Source organism: Papio anubis, chromosome 9, assembly GCF_008728515.1.
Source record: "Papio anubis isolate 15944 chromosome 9, Panubis1.0, whole genome shotgun sequence".
NCBI classification, from domain to species: Eukaryota; Metazoa; Chordata; class Mammalia; order Primates; family Cercopithecidae; genus Papio; species Papio anubis.
Genome location: NC_044984.1, coordinates 52,608,135 through 52,620,480, shown reverse-complemented (window position 1 = coordinate 52,620,480; position 12,346 = coordinate 52,608,135). Strand labels below are relative to the sequence as shown.

The window sequence follows — 12,346 nt, the reverse complement described above, 5'->3', positions numbered from 1 at the left end:
GTAATTTGTTGAGCACTTACTATCTGTCAGGCACTGTGCTAAGTGCTTTGCATGTATTCATATTATCTCATGAGTAAACAGACACAGAGAGGTTGAGTATCTTATCCTAGATCTCACAGAAGAGCAGGGATCTTAGCACAGGCATTTGATTTCAGAGCCCACATTCTTAACCACTACACTGAAGTACAGTTCTTTTACAATCGTTGTTTTAAACTGTATACATCTCTATTAGTGAGGGTTCTACAGAGAAATAAAACCAATAGGGTACAAATTCACATAGAAAGAGATGTATGTTAAGAAACTGGCTCATGTAATTAAACTGGCAAGTTTGAAATCTGCAAGGTCGACCATCAGGCTGGAGATCCAAGAAAAGCTGATATTGCAGTTCACATCCAAAGGCCATGGCAGAATTCCCTCTTGCTTGGGGGAGGTCAATTTAGGCCTTCAGCTGATTGGATAAGGCCCACCGAAATTTGGGAGGGCAACCTGCTTGACTCAAAGTCCACCAATTTAAATGTTAATATTGGCCTAGCGTGGTGGCTCACGCCTGTAATCCCAGCACTTCAGGAGGCCAAGGCAGGCAGATCACTTGAGGTCAGGAGTTCGAGACCAACCAGGCCAACATACAGTGAAATCCTGTTGTCTCCACTAAAAATACAAAAATTAGCTGGGTGTGGTGGCACACACCTGTAGTCTCAGCTACTTGGGAAGCTGAGGCAGGAGAATCACTCAAACCCAGGAGGCAGAGGTTGCAGTGAGCCAAGACCACACCACTGCACTCTAGCCTGGTTGACAGAGCGAGATTCTGTCTCTCTAAATAAATAAATAAATAGTTTATATTATCCAAAAACAGCCTCACAGAAACATCAGAATAATGTTTGACCACGTATCTGGGCACTGTGGCCCAGTGAAGTTGGCACATAAAATTAGCTACCACAGCATCCATCCATCAGAACAGCTAAAAAGGCTCAGAGAAGGTGGTAATGGGGAGACAGGGACATGTTTGGACATGAAGTAGCCCAGCAGGACCAACCTGAGAGGGGCACCATGGTGATGGCCAGGGACACACTAAACACACCAGCACCCAGTGAAAGCAACAACAATAGGGGAGGGGGTAAAATAGCAGATTCATTTGGCCCACACATGCTCTCAGGCCCTTCTTACTAAACCTTCTATCTGTAGGGATAGTGTGAAAGGATTTGGCAGGGTCCTGTATGAGAAACCTCACAAAGTTTGGACCATCTTTTACAACCACAAGCTGAAGGACCATCTGGTCAGGGTCTCTTCAGTTTGGGATGTGACACTCTTGGATCAAGGGGATCTGAAGATCTTCTGTAAAGCACTACTTGGTTTCCACCAAGCTGTGGAAGGAGTGCTTTTGGATACTAAAAAAAAACCTTCTCACTTCCTCATTTGGGACTGTCAACCCGAAAGTGCAAGGCGAGTTATACAGAAAACACCTCATTTGGAGTTATTTACTCTAACTTCTCAGCATTGTGAGAACAAGCTCATCCTTGTACCTTTTCTCCGTGGATTTGGGGATCACAACAACAAGGGACTTCTCCGTCGCTGGAGTGGCCACAATCTGAACAAGTTCCACCCACCGCCTGAGAGTCCTGCCCTGAATTTTAGACTTCGATCATAAAAAACAATGAATAATATAATTTAACAGTGAATAAATTAGGTATCAATGAAGTTAGCTTCAAAGCAAAATGCATCCATGTCGGTTGAAATATTGTGCTAAGTTGTCAGTGTACTAGCTTCCTTTCCAACCAAATGTGTGCAGGAAAAGCTGGGTCTGGAAGAGTATAGGATCCAAAGGAGAGGGTAGAGTTAGGCACAGAGACCATGAAACCTGACATGAGTTCAAACCTTGGCTTTGCCACCAACTGCATGACATTAGGCAAGTCACCTAGCCTCCTTGTGCCCATCTGAAAAATGCACCGCAAGGATAAGGCCAGCATATGGGCCCTGCCAGGCAGCTGAGGACATGGAGTGGCTTCCCCACCAGGCATATGTCAAGGTCATAGGGGAAAGCAGAGGAATCCCAGGTACCAAGCAGAATCAGGAAGAAAGAGTCAGGTAAGGAGACACCACAGGGATAATCAGGGGAGGGCCACATCTCAGGAACTTCAGATGGTGCCTGAGAACTAGTTCATGGTGACAGAGCAGTCACGGAGCCATTTCCAGACCTGCTGGCCTTTCCATACATAATTATACTGAGCAATTATTATAAATAATTGGAATGGCACTGGGGAAGTAACAGGACCGAAGAAGTTTCCTCTTCATAGCAATTTCATATGTAGCAGGGTTGCAATTCACTTACACTACCTTCATAAATCCAGAGAAAATGAAGTTTCACTATTTTCTCGTTAATTAATCTCTCTAAATTCCCCATTCTCTTTGCAAGCAGAAAGAAGGAACTAAAGATTTTAGGTCAATTCTAAAATTACAGGCCATCCCAAAATCTGAACAGAGTCCTTAGGTAATGTGATGTCTTTGGGATAAATGTTCAGCCTTTCAGATGTCCGACCCTTCCTTCCTTCCTTCCTTCCTTCCTTCCTTCCTTCCTTCCTTCCTTCCTTCCTTCCTTTCTTCCTTCCTTCCTTCCTTCCTTCCTACTTTCCTCCTTCTTCTCTTCCCCAAGATGATGTTCAAGGAAGGGAAAGGGTCCTTGATTCCATATGGCATCCCTTGCAGCAAAATGTTTAGACTGGGCTGCTCCTGGAGAGTGACCCTCATGGAGCAGCCAACATCTAGAGGAGTATCAGTGTCTCCTGCAGAAGCTAGGCTGGGCTGGACTGGGCCAGGCTGGCCCCTTGCAGCTCCACAATGGCCTGGTGATTCTCCCCGGCTACTCACTCAAGCTCTGCCACATCCTTCAGCCAGCTGCTGGGGGTCACCTTCCTCATGTCTTGCTGGGTTCTAAAGCAGGCTTGCTTGGATCTTGTCCAGTCCCTTTCACTATCCCTCCTGGGGCTAGAAGAGGTACATGGGCACATCTGGGTCTCCTCCACACCTCATCACATGAATTGGTACCAGAGTTGCCTGGGAGAATAGGGTAATCCAGTTTCCTTCTAGAATCTCACACCTAAACTGAAACAAATCTCCTCCACCCCATTCTTGAATGTCTTATCCCACATACCCATCTCCCCACTGCCTCCCCAACTGCTATGTTTTTCTTTCCACAATCCCCCAAGCCAGAAGGGATAAACTTTCACTTACTTCTGTAGGGGAAGAAAGATTTCTTTTCTCATTCTTCACCAGGTTCATAGCTGAGGCACCTATAAGAAAAGCCTCATTAACAAAAAAAAAAAAAGCATACATGTTTATTTAATATAAGTTTTATGTGACACAAGGGCCTTAAGAAATGAAGACCCAGAGAAACGGAAACTTGTATATTTTTACGCTTGGGTTTGTTGAAGATGGACAGTCATGGGGAAGTATGATTGGACAAAGGAGGTATGACCTAATGGGAATAAACTTGGAGGAACTTAGCAAGGCAGGTTTGTTTGTTCAGATTCTTCTGTGTCCCTGTGTCTTCAGAGATAAGGATGTTCCTTTCTTCTGGGTGTAGGGAGGGTACCTCCTGAATGTTATGACCTGCTTTAGGGAAGAAGGATCCAAGAAAGTCAGAGAGTGTCCTTCCTGGGTTTTATGAGCTGCTTCAGGGGAGAGGGGGAAGAGTAAGGTGAGGGAGACATTCCACTTCTGCAGTTTTCTCAAATGGCAGGCTGCCATATTTTGATGTTCCTGGGCCCCATCACTTCCCTTTCCTCTCTTACTGAGACTTGGCTGTTGCCACTTTCTCTTCCTCCTTCCAGGTTCTTAGCTCATGGCTAAGTCTTACGAATAAGTAGAATTCAGGGGAGAAAAAGATGACAAGAGCTAAATTTGGATCTTTCCCATAAATATGAAACTCATTATCCTGAGAAAAAAGATCTCTCCCAAATTCTCAGAAAGCCCCCTTAAAAACAGGCAAGGGATTATTTCAGGGTGTCCTTGTAAAAGTCAGCACAGATGGCATTCGAATTTGTACATCACTGGGATGCATAAGTATATCTATAGCAACAAGGTGTGCAAAACTTGTAATTCCCTAGACTTTGACCACAGGAGAATAGGATGTGACTGTTATGCTAATGATCTCATTAATATCATGAACACAATTAACAAATGAAGTCAATTATCACTGGCAAGCATTTACTACAAAGAGATAAGTTGCTGTGCTCCAGCCACACAAGTAACTATTTTGCTGCGTTTGTCCGGAAGCTCTCTTTTCATCTTTGCTCATTTATTACCACTAAATGTATAAATGCCTGGGAATGTGGACTCAGCTCATTACTTATATATATTACCTTGATTATAATTTGACCTCATGTACACATCAGTTTGAAGAACCCTACAAAATACCACTTCTATTTATAACACAGCCTCATTTGCCAAGCCTACAGGAGAAAGCCTAATTGGAAAGAATAAAAGGTTACCTTTGCGTGTAAACTGCACATTCATTTAGTCATCAATTTTATTTCTTCCTAATTATCAGTGGTTGTGCATCTCCCAGTAGCTTGGATATAGTTGGTTTTCCTCCCAATAACTCCTGAGAAATAGAAACCCTAATGATCAGATCAGTCGTTGGGAAGTGTGGTCTCAATGTGCAGTTTATTGGGGTTGTCAAAAATTAATTTCAGGATTCAAACTTAAACTGCCATAAGACTGTGGTTCTGAGGCCAAATGCCTATTTTTATGTGACTCTTTCACTATCTATATCATAAGAACTGCATGTTCTTTGTAGTTTAAAACAAAATAATGTTCTTACCAGAAGTCCCGCAATTAAATATTGTTGCAGGCAGCTTTTCTTGCTGCCCATCCATAAGAAGCGAAACGGTTCTCAGACGTGGATTTTTAAACTGTTTGAAGAAATGGATGAAGCTGACCTCTACTGAGAGCCATCTCGGTTCCCAGCCTGCAGCATGCACAGCTGCCTCGCTCTCTCCTTCTGCCCACCTCAGCTTGCCTCCCTGTCCCTGAGTCTCCCTCGTATTAATTAGTCATTTTATGCTGCCCTAACAAAGTACCACAGACTGGTGGCTTAAACCAGGGGTCCCCCAATCCCTAGGGCCACACACCGGTACCAGTCCCTGCATGGCCTGTTAGGAACAGGGCCACACAGCAGGAGGTGAGCTGCAGGCAAGTAGGCTAAGCTTCATCTGTATTTGCAGCCACTCCCCACTGCTTGAATTACCAGCTGAGCTCCGCCACCTGTCAGACCAGCAGCAGCATTAGATTCTCATAGGAGTGTAAACCCTATGGTAAATTGTGCATGCAAGGGATCTAGGTTGTGCATTTCTTATGAGAATCTAATGCCTGATGATCTGTCACTGTCTCTCATCACCCCCAGATGGGACCATCTAGTTGCAAGAAAACAAGCTCAGGGCTCCCACTGATTCTACATTATGGTGAGCTGTATAAGTATTTCATTATGTATTACAATGTAATAATAATAGAAATAAAGTACCCAATAAATATAATGTGCATGAATCATCCCAAAACCATCTCACCCCCTCCCGGAGTCCGTGGAAATGCTCTCTTCCACAAAACTGGTCCCTGGTGTCAAAAATTTGGGGACTGCTGGCTTAAACAACAGACATTTATTTTCTCACAGTTCTGGAGGCTAAAAGCCCAAGATCAGCCTGCCAGCCCGACTGGGTTCTGGTGAGGTCTCTGTTTCTGGCTTGCAGATGTCTGCCTTCCCGTGGTGCCCTTACATGGTGAGAGAGAGCTCTGGTATCTCTTCCTTTTCTTCTAAGAGCACCCGTTCTCCTGGGGCAGGCTCCAGCCTTATGACCCCATTTAACCTTCATTACCTCCTTTAAGGCCCTATCTCCAGTATAGCCCACATGAAGGGTTAGGGCTCCAACATATGAATTTAGGGATGGGATACAGTTTATAGCACGCCTGGCCCTGGCACACTGATGCTCTTATTCACCATGACACACCATCTTTTCATGAAAAAAAAGTTTTGAGGAAGCTGTGCTGGGAGAGTGGCTGGTGAGTAGCAGGGCTCCCCCAGTTCACAGGCTATGTCCTTTTTGCAATGTGCCTCCTAATATCGCTTTGTCAGGTGGACCCTTTGCAGAGGCCAAGGCAGAAATTTCTCAGGGACGTTGTGGGGGTTGAAAGAGTAGGGAAAGCGTTGTTTTGCCAGAAGTGTCTGTGATTTTCTGAGCAAAGGGTGGCTCTGATTAGGAAAGGTGGGGTAAACTGAAAACATGGACAAAACATGGACTCCTAAGGGGCTGGCCTTAAGAGGGGACTGTCACCTGCATCATGGGATCTGAGGAACACTGAAAATGTTCAAAATACCTCACTCCTTGACCTGGTGCTGACACTAAAATTTCACCACTAGAGGGACAGTCCATCAGATTAAGGAAAAGAGGATCCATGTAGTTGTCAGCTAATAGAAAATGGAGGGAGGAGAACAAAACATTGCTTGTCATTTTCTTCCTAGACTGTAAAAGCCGAAGGGAAAGAAGAAGCATTTTGCTCACTTTTGAACTCCCACCACACTTAGTACGGTTCCCTGAGTAAAAGCGGGTGCTCAGTATATCTTGAGTGACCTCAGAGGATTTCGGTTCCTTTTGCATTCACATGCCAAGTGCTGAGTAAAACCTATTAACTTTACTGTTATTTATGTCACCAAATATATTTGTCCATTTCATTTTCATTGCTTGAACCAAACTGGGCGTGGATGCCATGCAAGGCCAAGCATTAAAACAGCCCCAGAACGGTCACATTTATACACTCAGTTCTTTCTAGTCTTCTCCCCCCACTTTGTGAATATTTTAAATAATGGAATACAAGCTATTTTCTATTTAGTGTTGCTATAACTAGAAATTATTCTGGGCTACAGTAAAAGCACGACTGATGTGTGATTCACTTTGCAAATAAATTTACTGTTTAGCCTTTTAGCCATGGATTCATTTACTGTATTTTCAGATTGTTTTTATATGAAACAGCTAAATGCTCTGCTTTCTTCACTTTGTAGTATTGGAGGTGTTTCCATTCTGAAACTATATCTCTTAACTAGACAAGTCGATTAGAGAAATGAGCAAGCTAACAGGGTCAAAAGAAGGTCTTGCCCTGAAGGCACAGACGAAGTGTTCAGCTGATGGAGAGGTAAGGAAGAAAGAGAAAGTTACAGGCCATAGGCAGGGGAAGGCAGAGTCTGGTTATTTGTACCTCATACACGCCTAACCTGTGGACTCTTCTCTAAATACTGATGTAATTGTTTCTTGAACTAGCAAGGGCTCATCTGGTTGCAAGAAAAGGATAGAATCCCCTTAAATTAGCTCAGAAAAGGGGCTCTGTTCAAGGACACATCTCTTGTGGAATCCATGGAAGTGCAGGGGGAAAATAAAAATGGGACAAACAGGACTCGGAGGACAAATTAGGGCTTGTCTGGGATTCTCTGCACCAGAAGCTCCCAGACATTCACATCAGCTACACAATTAAGGTGTCTGGGCTCTTAACTCCCCGTCTCTGTGACTTGGTCCCTTGCTATTCAAAGTGTGACCCTGGGACCAGCAGCCTTGGCATCACCCAGAAACTAATTAGAAATGCAGAGTCTCAGATTCTACCCCTGCGCTATTGAATCAAGATCTTTATTTTATCAAAGCTCCCAGTAATAGGCTAGCCACTTGGCAGCAGACTTGCCACCACTGTGGCAAGAGGCTACTCCTGATCGAATTCTGGGGAGATAAATGAACCAAGGTCATGGGCATAAAGAATAGTTAGGCATTGCAGACAAACTGCCCTACTGTATATGTTAAGTGTGTTTTGAGCTAAATTAAACCTGTATCCATTCTGAGTGTTTAATTTCCCAGAGTCTACACTCTGTACCCATTGGTACCATCTTGATGCACATCTCTTGAAATTAAGCATCCTTGTTTCTCAGATGACTAGAAATGTCAACTGTCATTAGCAGAGTGAACGTTTGGTCCTTTATAAACACTGTTGTCACACCAAAAAAAAACGAATGTAGTGCATATATACAAGAAAAGCAAAAAGCAACCTCTTTATAATTCTTACCAGTTCAGTGATAAAGTAATGATCTCTCATGACCTCCTTTCTTCTCTAAAATCTGAATCTCTCCAAAGCAGCATCTTCACTGATGCTTTAATCCCAGGCGGTGGTTTCCATACCTGGAGGTATAGAACAGAGCTGTATGTCATTTTCTCCTCAGGATTTAAATTTAACTTGAGAAGGCAAGCCTGTGGGTAGCTAATTAATAGATTTTTTTTTTTTAACCAATTGCAGGTACCTGGCACTATTCTGATTAAATTTCCAAGCCGATTAAAAAAGAGTCCAAAAGATTGGCAAGCATTGTTTCCTGCCTTGAGGAGCACAGAACTGGCTGGGGAAGCCCCCAAGCAAACTTCTGAGTTGAGAGACATGCCAAAAAAGAGAGGAAGGTGGTAAGCACAGGGTCAGAAACAAAATCGGCACAGTTTCTCTCTCTTTCCTTCTCTCACCTCATATAACAAGCACCAATCTTTCTGTGCTCTAGTTTTCAGCACACAGAAATTTCTGGTTCTTATCTACCAGCATCCAGAAATACAGAAACCACTCCAGTATCTCAGATGCGGGATTTCCACTGCAGCCCATTTAGTGTGTGCTCCGCATTTCACACATATTAAATGAACCCTGTTTCTCAGGGCTACCCGGCCTGAACCCTGCCCTGGGCTCCTGAGGCGCCTGCCCTAACCACACTCTCCTTGTTAAAAGAGACATTGGCCACTCCCCTTTGTTAAGGATATTCAGATGCTACCACTTGGTAGAGAAATTAGGACCTAAGAGAGGCTCCGTCTTTGATGTCATTTTACAAATACATAAATACAAGGAAATAGAGGGAAGGAAAACTTCAAGGAAAAATGTATTAAAACAGTGCCTAGAACAGCATCCTTAGGCAGATGCCTTTTCAAACCAGGTAGTTCTGGTGAACGTTTCCAATATGTGCCAAGAGGTGGGTACTTGATCCAATTGAGCCAATCATAAAATCTCATGCTTTGGTCACTGTGATTGGCCCAGGAATAAACATGTGACCCCCATACAGCCAATCAGAATTCTCCTCTGGTCTTTTCAAACTCGAGCTTAGGAGAGAGGACGTTTCCTCTCTAGTTTTGGAACTGTAAATGTGGGAGGCTGGAGCAGCTACGGCTCCAGCCACCTGAGAAGCCAATGTGAGCAGATAAGCTGATGCTCAGAGAAGCCAAGACCAGCAGGAACAGAATTCCTCATAATGTTCAAGTCCCTGGTTCCAGTTGTCCCTAATGTTGACACCGCCCCTCCCTTCTAGTTCCATTAACCAGTAAATCCTCTTTTCCGCGTTCTCTAGTTCAGTTTCTTTCACTTGCCACCAGGGGACCGCTAGCAATTATTTCCAGTCACTCTCTTGCTGCGATAGCTGCCCTCAGCAAATCCCTCTTTTTAAAATAGAAATGCCTCCTCAGGGCGTCTACCACAACCTCTGCTGTCTCAGTGCTGGCCTTCGCTGCCGCCGCCCCCACCACTGCCCCCGCAGCCATCGCCACCGCTTTCACCACCACCGTCACCTCCGCCGCTGCCTCCTTGGGGCCCTCCTCCTTCACCGCCCCTTTCGCCACCTCTACACGTTCAAGGCCTTCTGTCGTGAAGAAGCAGCTATGGTCGGTCTCCCTTGCGGGCCCGGGGCAGAGCCATGGCGGACCGCGGCGGCGGCGGGGGAATGGGCGCGGTGGGCGGTGGCGGAGCCGGCCAGGCCTCTGCCGGGGCAGCGACTGGTGCCACTGGGGACAGCGGGGGCGGTGGCCCAGTCAACCCGGCCTCGCTGCCTCCCGGCGACCCGCTGCTCATCGCTCTCATCGTGGAACAGCTCAAGAGACGGGGCTTTTTGACAGCTTCCGCCGGGACTGCCTGGCCGACGTGGACACCAAGCCAGCTTACCAAAACCTGAGGCAGAAAGTGGATAATTTTGTGTCAACACATCTGGACAAGCAGGAATGGAATCCTACAATGAAGAAAAACCAATTGCGAAATGGTCTGAGGCAGAGTGTGGTTCAGTCAGGGATGTTGGAAGCTGGGGTAGACAGGATTATTTCTCAGGTGGTGGATCCAAAACTTAACCACATCATCAGGCCACAAATAGAACGAGCAAAAAGCAGCTGTGCCAGCACCCCCGCCAGAGCCCGAAGGCCAGGACCCTCCAGCTCCATCTCAGGACACTTCCTAAGAATATGCCTGACACCTTTTGAAAGCTAATTTCTGGTGAAGAAGTGGATTCGGTTGTGTAAGAGTGCAACTTCAGACCGAAGATAGGCCAAGGTCGTCACTGATCTCAAGATTCAACCTTGACCATGGGCAGTGACCAGATTGAAAGGGGAGCAAGTTCGGCAGTGGGAAAGTTGACCGTGTCGCCCCCTGCATTGTGCTGCCATTTGGCCAGACTGCCCAAGGGCATGACACCAAGTAGACACTACACAGAGAAACACTACAGCAATCCAGGGTTGTCCTGAAACAGACTTTTATACTTGAACATGGAGACTGCGAGTGGACTTGAGGGTTTGTACTGTGGAATAAACGGAAGCTACAGTGAGAACATAGCCAGTCCCAAAGACAATTTCAAAGAACAATGACAGAAAGTTTAGCTGGGAGTAGTCTTTGACAGTGTTTATTTGATACTGTCTCTCAGAGTTTGCAAACCAGATTGTACAAGTCATTAGCATCAGATAGCTTTAAAGTTGTGACCTTCTTGTACATGAATCTTCTAGCCAGTTTCTTTTCCTTTGTAGTAGGTAATGAGACATGAAATCCTAGAATGTGTGAGAAGTTCAGACATTAGACATAAGGAAACTCGTTTGCAGGCTCTCTGTCCAGGGCTGCTTCCTGTCCTGGAGGGGCCAGTGAGTCTTAGGTATGTTTATTTTATCCTCACATTTGTGTTTTTTTAGAAAAGTGAATGATCAATAAATGGCTTATCTTTCATAATAAAATCATTTGATTTGATACTCTTAAAAAAAAAAAAAAAAAAGAAATGCCTCCTCAGAAGCCAGAGGAGTTGCTAGAGTAAACAGATCCACACCATGATGCAGTCAGAAGATCTGGACAGCTACAAAGAGCAGGAAAGGGGAACTAGAAACAACTGGCAAATATTTTATGTCAGGATCAAATTGCCATTTTTACACAAATCTTTGTTATTAATGGAATATAGTATTCCTGGATTCTTCTCGCTATAAGGATTGCACGCACCACACTCACATCTGTGTGTGGAACAAGCCAGAGGGTGACCTACACTCACTATAGAAAGCGTTCAGTAGGCCCTTGCCAATGCAGAAGATGGCAGACTGAACTAGACATCAAAGACTATGTGATCTGGCCCAGCGCGGTAGCTCATGCCTGTAATCCCAGCACTTTGGGAGGCCAAGGCAGGCAGATCACGAGATCAGGAGTTCTAGACCAGCCTGACCATGCAAACTGCTACCCCAAGGCCTTTGGACATGCTATCCCTTCTGCCTAGAAGGATCTCTGCTTATTGCCTTCCACCCACAAATTAATCTCACTCTTCCTGAAGACTTCAATCAATTATTTTTTCACAGAGGACTTTGTTAATGCCCATGACTGCATCAATTCTCCTGACTATATACACTCATTTCACCATGCACCTCTCCTCTAGAGGATTTAACATGGATCACAATTGTAATTCTATTTTGTCTGCTTCCCCTGGTGAACTTTAAGCTTGCCATTGTATCCTCATCATTTTTCACAGAACCTAATATATAGTTCAGTAAATATTTGTTGGATAGATAAGCATATTTAGGTTAAGGGTAAAATGATAAAACAAAGAAACTCAACAGTAATTCAAAGATTGAAAAAAGATAGCTTGTTATTTACCTAAAAATTAGTGGTGAGCAATTCCATGTCAGTGGGTGGCTTTGCTCCACATAGTCATTCAGAGACCCATGGTATGAGTCATTCAGAGACCGAAAGGTTGAGTTGATAAATTCCAGCCAGTAGAGAGGAGAAAGAGAGCATGAAGATGCATATGGGGTGTATAAAGTCCCAGCATTGCAAGAAGCACAAATCACTTATCACATTCCACATGACAACACCTAACTACAAGGGAAGCTGAAAAACATAGGATAGCTTGGCAGCCATATGCCAACTACAATTTTGTTATTACAGAAAAGAAAAACATAAGTCATGGACAGTTAATAGTGCCCACCACAGAGTGAATTAATAAATGGATGAATATGGTCCTCCCAGCTTCCACATACCAAGCACTATTTGCCCCTCTCCTCTGGCTTTCTGCTAA

The 12,346-nt window shown here is 44.6% G+C and overlaps 1 long non-coding RNA gene and 1 pseudogene across 2 annotated transcripts; one reads left to right on the top strand and one right to left on the bottom strand.

Moving 5' to 3' along the window:
- Positions 1-738: 738 nt before the first annotated feature.
- On the bottom strand, positions 739-5,348 carry LOC103875796. Its single transcript, XR_004176093.1, has 3 exons — positions 4,485-5,348; positions 3,226-3,284; positions 739-3,048 (listed from the first exon to the last, which is right to left on the bottom strand). It is a non-coding gene; the product is annotated as an uncharacterized LOC103875796 (long non-coding RNA).
- A 4,388-nt stretch (positions 5,349-9,736) lies between these two features.
- On the top strand, positions 9,737-11,027 carry LOC101014922 (annotated as a pseudogene). Its single transcript, XR_161960.5, has one exon. The product of XR_161960.5 is annotated as a biorientation of chromosomes in cell division protein 1 pseudogene (transcript).
- Positions 11,028-12,346: the final 1,319 nt, after the last annotated feature.